The sequence below is a fragment of the Myxine glutinosa genome, chromosome 11, assembly GCF_964187855.1.
Source record: "Myxine glutinosa chromosome 11, kmMyxGlut1.1, whole genome shotgun sequence".
Classification (NCBI taxonomy): domain Eukaryota; kingdom Metazoa; phylum Chordata; class Myxini; order Myxiniformes; family Myxinidae; genus Myxine; species Myxine glutinosa.
The window spans coordinates 3,967,827-3,973,971 of record NC_136271.1 but is presented as its reverse complement, the minus strand read 5'-3'; the positions used below and the strand labels follow the sequence as shown (position 1 = coordinate 3,973,971).

At 48.9% G+C, this 6,145-nt stretch overlaps 1 protein-coding gene across 1 annotated transcript in view; it reads left to right on the top strand.

Moving 5' to 3' along the window:
- The window catches only part of LOC144888279 (ATP-dependent clpX-like chaperone, mitochondrial), a 343,583-nt gene that overhangs the window by 295,687 nt on the left and 41,751 nt on the right, over positions 1 to 6,145 (top strand). The gene's annotated exons all lie outside the window — the stretch shown is intronic.

Genomic DNA, 6,145 nt, shown 5'->3' with positions numbered 1-6,145 from the left:
TCCCTGCAAACTACGGTATTAACCGAACATTCGAGCATTTGTTAAAGTTTCACTTGATTCCAACGAGAGCACGACAATTGGTTTGTTCACACAGCATCATCAATTCACTTGCTCTCTGAATCTCTTACGAATGAGACCGTTGGATAAATAAGGTACAACAAATGACAGGTACAGAATATTCAAATGATAATGATGAAACGAGGTAATGTTGAATGTTTACAAATTGAAAAATAAGTTTTAATTAATCAGATCAACAATGAATCTTCTTCACCCGTCCACCTGGTCACTCCGGGAGCGACAGGGAGTCATATTATCCTTATGAGTATCTCACCTGGGACGAAGTTCAGGTGAGCTTATGCGCTGGCACGTCATCCGTCCATCCGTAAACACCTACAAGTTCTTCTCCGAAACTGGATTTGCAGGTTTGACGCTGAAAATAGGTATTTGCTTTGTTATCAGAAACTACACACACAACGCACCTACCAACCCTACCGATTCGCGCGGTAGCATACCGATTTTCTATAGCTCCCAACGCATACCGATTTTCTATAGCTCCCAACGCATACCGATTTTCTATAGCTCCCAACGCATACCGATTTTCTATAGCTCCCAACGCATACCGATTTTCTATAGCTCCCAACGCATAAAGATTTTCTATAGCTCCCAACGCATACCGATTTTCTATAGCTCCCAACGCATACCGATTTTCTATAGCTCCCAACGCATATCGATTTTCTATAGCTCCCAACGCATACCGATTTTCTATAGCTCCCAACGCATACCGATTTTCTATAGCTCCCAACGCATACCGATTTTCTATAGCTCCCAACGCATACCGATTTTCTATAGCTCCCAACGCATACCGATTTTCTATAGCTCCCAACGCATACCGATTTTCTATAGCTCCCAACGCATACCGATTTTCTATAGCTCCCAACGCATACTGATTTTCTATAGCTCCCAACGCATACCGATTTTCTACAGCTCCCAACGCATACCGATTTTCTACAGCTCCCAACGCATACCGATTTTCTACAGCTCCCAAGGCATACCGATTTTCTACAGCTCCCAACGCATACCGATTTTCTACAGCTCCCAACGCATACCGATTTTCTATAGCTCCCAACGCATACCGATTTTCTATAGCTCTCAACGTATACCGATTTTCTATAGCTCCCAACGCATACCGATTTTCTATAGCTCCCAACGCATACCGATTTTCTATAGCTCCCAACGCATATCGATTTTCTATAGCTCCCAACGCATACCGATTTTCTATAGCTCCCAACGCGTACCGATTTTCTATAGCTCCCAACGCATACCGATTTTCTACAGCTCCCAACGCATACCGATTTTCTATCGCTACCAACGCATACCGATTTTCTATTGCTCCCAACGCATATCGATTTTCTTTTGCTCCCAATGCATACCGATTTTCTATAGCTCCCAACGCATACCGATTTTCTACAGCTCCCAATGCATACCGATTTTCTATAGCTCCCAACGCATACCGATTTTCTATAGCTCCCAACGCATACCGATTTTCTACAGCTCCCAACGCATACCGATTTTCTATAGCTCCCAATGCATACCGATTTTCTATAGCTCCCAACGCATACCGATTTTCTATAGCTCCCAACGCATACCGATTTTCTATAGCTCCCAACGCATACCGATTTTCTATAGCTCCCAATGCATACCGATTTTCTACAGCTCCCAACGCATACCGATTTTCTACAGCTCCCAATGCATACCGATTTTCTCTAGCTCCCAACGCATACCGATTTTCTACAGCTCCCAACGCATACCGATTTTCTATAGCTCCCAACGCATACCGATTTTCTATAGCTCCCAACGCATACCGATTTTCTATAGCTCCCAACGCATACCGATTTTCTACAGCTCCCAACGCATACCGATTTTCTATTGCTCCCAACGCATACCGATTTTCTACAGCTCCCAACGCACACCGATTTTCTTTAGCTCCCAACGCATACCGATTTTCTAGAGCTCCCAACGCATACCGATTTTCTATAGCTCCCAACGCATACCGATTTTCTATAGCTCCCAACGCATACCGATTTTCTATAGCTCCCAACACATACCGATTTTCTATAGCTCCCAACGCATACCGATTTTCTATAGCTCCCAACGCATACCGAACTTATTAGTCAGACATACCGCATTTGGAAATTGTTATTGGAAAAAAATTAATAGTTGTGTTTTTTCAGTTGTTTTTTTTTCTTCAGTTTTTTCAGCCATGGCGTCAGAAACACTCTGTGTGGTTTGCTGGCAGGGAAGATTAACATCTTCAAGCCGGATGGAGTCAGCTGCTTCTCGTGGAAGCCGGGTGCCGACCTTCTAAAGAAGGCCAAATCTGCCACCGACCAGGCTCTGAATTGCTAAATGTGCAACTTAACTGTTCAAACCTGAAAACTGTAAATATTGTTACGCAACCGTGATTAACACCACAGTTACGGATGGCCGATTGCGAGACTTTACACTCCCGAGGCGAAAACTCAATAGCGGATTCCAATCAAGCACAAACGCGCGGAATGGCGGGACACAGCGAAGGCTCCGCAACCTTACCTATTAAAATCAAACACCCAGGAAACTGCGTTCAGATATATACAAAAATAATACAAGGATTTATTAAATAAAAGCAAAGACAGTGACAAAGCAGCGCCGGTAAATCTAATATCCTAGATCGGGACGTCCCCACACGACTGACAGCAAACACAAAACGAGGGAGATGAATTACGAAAAGAATACGTCACGTCGTTCAAAATGTACGCGGATGCGGGCTTATCTTGTCTGTCTTTCGTCGTCTTTGTGGCGGCCGTCCAACACCGCTCCTTTCGGCCCGATCGCACACCACGAGGTCCCTCGCTCCAAGTCCCACAAGGCCGAGCACCACGCACCAAAAAGCACCATGCGTCGACGACCTCCAACGCGGGCACAAACTCCAGAACCAAGAGGAATGGCGAAAAGGAGGAGAGAGCGCGCAGGTGCAACTGCACGCCTCGTCCTTCCAACTCGCTCCGGGACTGGTCTCGCCTGCACTCAGTTCAGCGCGCCTCCGAACTGCTCTGCTCTCAACTTACACCGGGATTGCTAGCAGCCAACTGCCAACGAACTGCTGCCTCTGCTGAGTGCCAACTGCCAACGAACTGCCTCCACGATGGCGTCCGACCGTCGCTATATATATCTCGCCGATGACGTCACATTGGCGCACTGCTCAGCCAATCATAGCCTCCCAACTCGCCGGCTCGCCCAGGTCACGCCCTCTGCGGCATCCTCACCACTCCGCGTCCCCGACCCCGCGGTCCTTGTGTTATAACACGTGCCAGGCGAGGTTTGTAGGCCTTGGAGGTGTAAACGGTGGCGGCCAATTGTGGCGGTGTTTTTGGCCTGGTTTCCTGTCCATTTGTTCCGAAGTCATTGTCAGGGAAAGGAATTATTTAATGTTGCGCTAAGGACCTAACTAATGTTTATGTGGTTTGCAGTGCCATAATGGACAAAGGTTTGACTACTAGGTGAGACTCACAGGGGCGTTACCTTTAATCCCTCACTATTTAACACTCGAACCTCCAGGTAGATCCACAATCATACATCTTCCCCCGACAAACGCCTAAACATCAAGAACTTATTACATGTAGAGTCCCTGTCACGACAGCCGAATACCTACCTATTCAGATCTACCTAGCTCTAGATGTTGCTCTACCAAATTCATAACACAGCCCCCCCCCTGGAACCGTAGCTCCTGCAAGGTTCACCGCAGGCGCTACCATTCCAGCCTTAACACTTACTGTCACACACTTAATTAACCTATGAAATAAATCAGGAAGGGCTGTGGGAAGTGAGTCGGACTACCTACCTACACTTCCTTAACATGCTAAACCCCTTAACCATCATGCAAGTATGTACATTTTCTTCGTTGTTCCTGTGGAGGGAGGAAACAAACAACACACAACACTAACTTAACCACAAAACTTAACCATCTTTCCAAAACTCAAAACTCTAACCTTTGTACATACCCCGGTCTACAGACCGCGTCCCCCGGTGGATGCCACAAGACACAACCTTACCTGCGGGGCCATCCCCAATGCATCCCCCTAAATTTCCACGGGCCCTGTCCAGATGTTACAGGTGAGTGACACGGCTCGGTGGATTTCGCCCACATTCATGCAACACAGAACCCTTAACCACTCATTCTCATTCCATAGGTCATCAAGGCATTTCAAAAATCAACAAAGCACTTATTTCAATACACCCCCTGCAGGACCATGGCATTGATGTCATTCACGTGTGTGTGCATTCCTCAACTAGGCAGCGGGGAGGTACCGCACAAAAAGATGGTGGGGGCGCATCAGGCTGTGGTGCCCGCAGTCCCAAAAACAAGTCAACCGACTTACAAGTTCATTGCCCCCCCCCCCCCTTTACCTCTTGGCCCCGTGACAGCCCAACAGCCCCTTTCCGCCGTTACCTCGCCGGTGAGGGTCTCCACACACACCAGGCTCCTTTGCCTCCTGCTTTTGCGCAGCAACACGGGTCACCGGGGGACTTCCTCACCCCGCGGCGCCCAACCAGACCCTCCACCGACGAGCTCCAATTTCCAGTTACCACCGGCTGCCAGGGGTAATTGCCGCAGAGGGGGGCCCACAGGCATCGCTCCTCAGAGCTTGCTCTGTACCTGCGGACACACACACCTTCCCCACCCACAAGACCCCAAAACACACTTCCTCCCCCGCTGCCATTCAATTCTCCACACAACTCAGCACAATTCAGTACAATTCTTGGTGTAAAAGGTGTTACAAGGCTTGCCATGGCCTGCCACATGTGAAATCCCCCAGTTCACATTTAAACCATCACACATTTCCAAAAGCACATTTCCAAAAGCACAAGTATCGCCCCTCATTATCTCCAATAATCATCACTCACTCTCCAGGTTCCACTCTCACGACCACATCAAAACACCTAACCACAATACAAAAACATACGCCACCCACAAGACACTGTGGCTCCCATTCCATCCCCTCACCGGCCATGTCATCACTCTCACCCGCCTCCCAACTCCAATTTACATGTCCCCAATTTCCAAAGCAAGTCCTGAAGCCTGGGACAGTACTCCTTAAAACACTCACCTCAAGTGCAGGTAGTTACAGGTTGGTCAGGTCCAAAGTGCAATCCACCCATACAATTCCCAAAATTTCCCATTGGGCCTACCAAATCCTTCCAAATTTCTCTTTTGTCCCCACTACACTGGCAGGTATGTGGATCCGCATCCAACGGTGATCATCACTACACAACTACCTGTGGCCACGACAGCTCTGCACCTCTACCGTGCAAGGGTCACCGGGACAAGGTGAGCAGTCAAAACGCCAACATGGCCCATGAGTGTCCATAAGGGCGCGACCCACCATCCATCCTTCGGCCCCCCTGCGAGGAACACAGCTGCAGCAGCCCCAGCTGGCCAATGTGGTGAGCACTTGCTGCCACAACACACACTACCGCACACACAACCTCGGCCCTGGGGGCACGGTCGCAGTGCGTGGCATCCCTACAGCCACGTCCCCTGCACCTCCCCATCATCCCCCAGTCCGACTACAGAACTGCAGCCCCCCCAGTGCTCACCCACACTTGACCACACCAAGGTTCAGTCAACAGCCATGCTCCACCAGGAGACCCACCCAGAAGACATGGTCCACACACCTCGGACACGCACAGCACCACGTTGACCCTCAGGCTACACAACTACATCCCCATCATCCCGCGTCCCAAATATCAGCACAGTTGCCCCCGCAACCAGTTGAAAGCTGTGTCTTGCTACCCTATTAATTTCATCACAGCCTCCAACACTTTGGTCTACACACCTGGATCAATAATGGCGTCACTGTACAGTGTCCACCATGGCATTTCAAAATCCACCCTTAAATTTCCATCTAACCCACAGATTACCCATGCCAACCATTTGTCACATTTCACTAACCTCACCAAAGAAGGATGCTTTGCCATACACATGCCAGCCGAGCATGGCCCATATGCTCGGCTCGTTACACATCTCCCGATTCACATCCCCATGGCTCTCTTCCCAACCCGAGAGTCCATAAATCATAACGGAGCATCTGTGGAAGGTCACTCACAC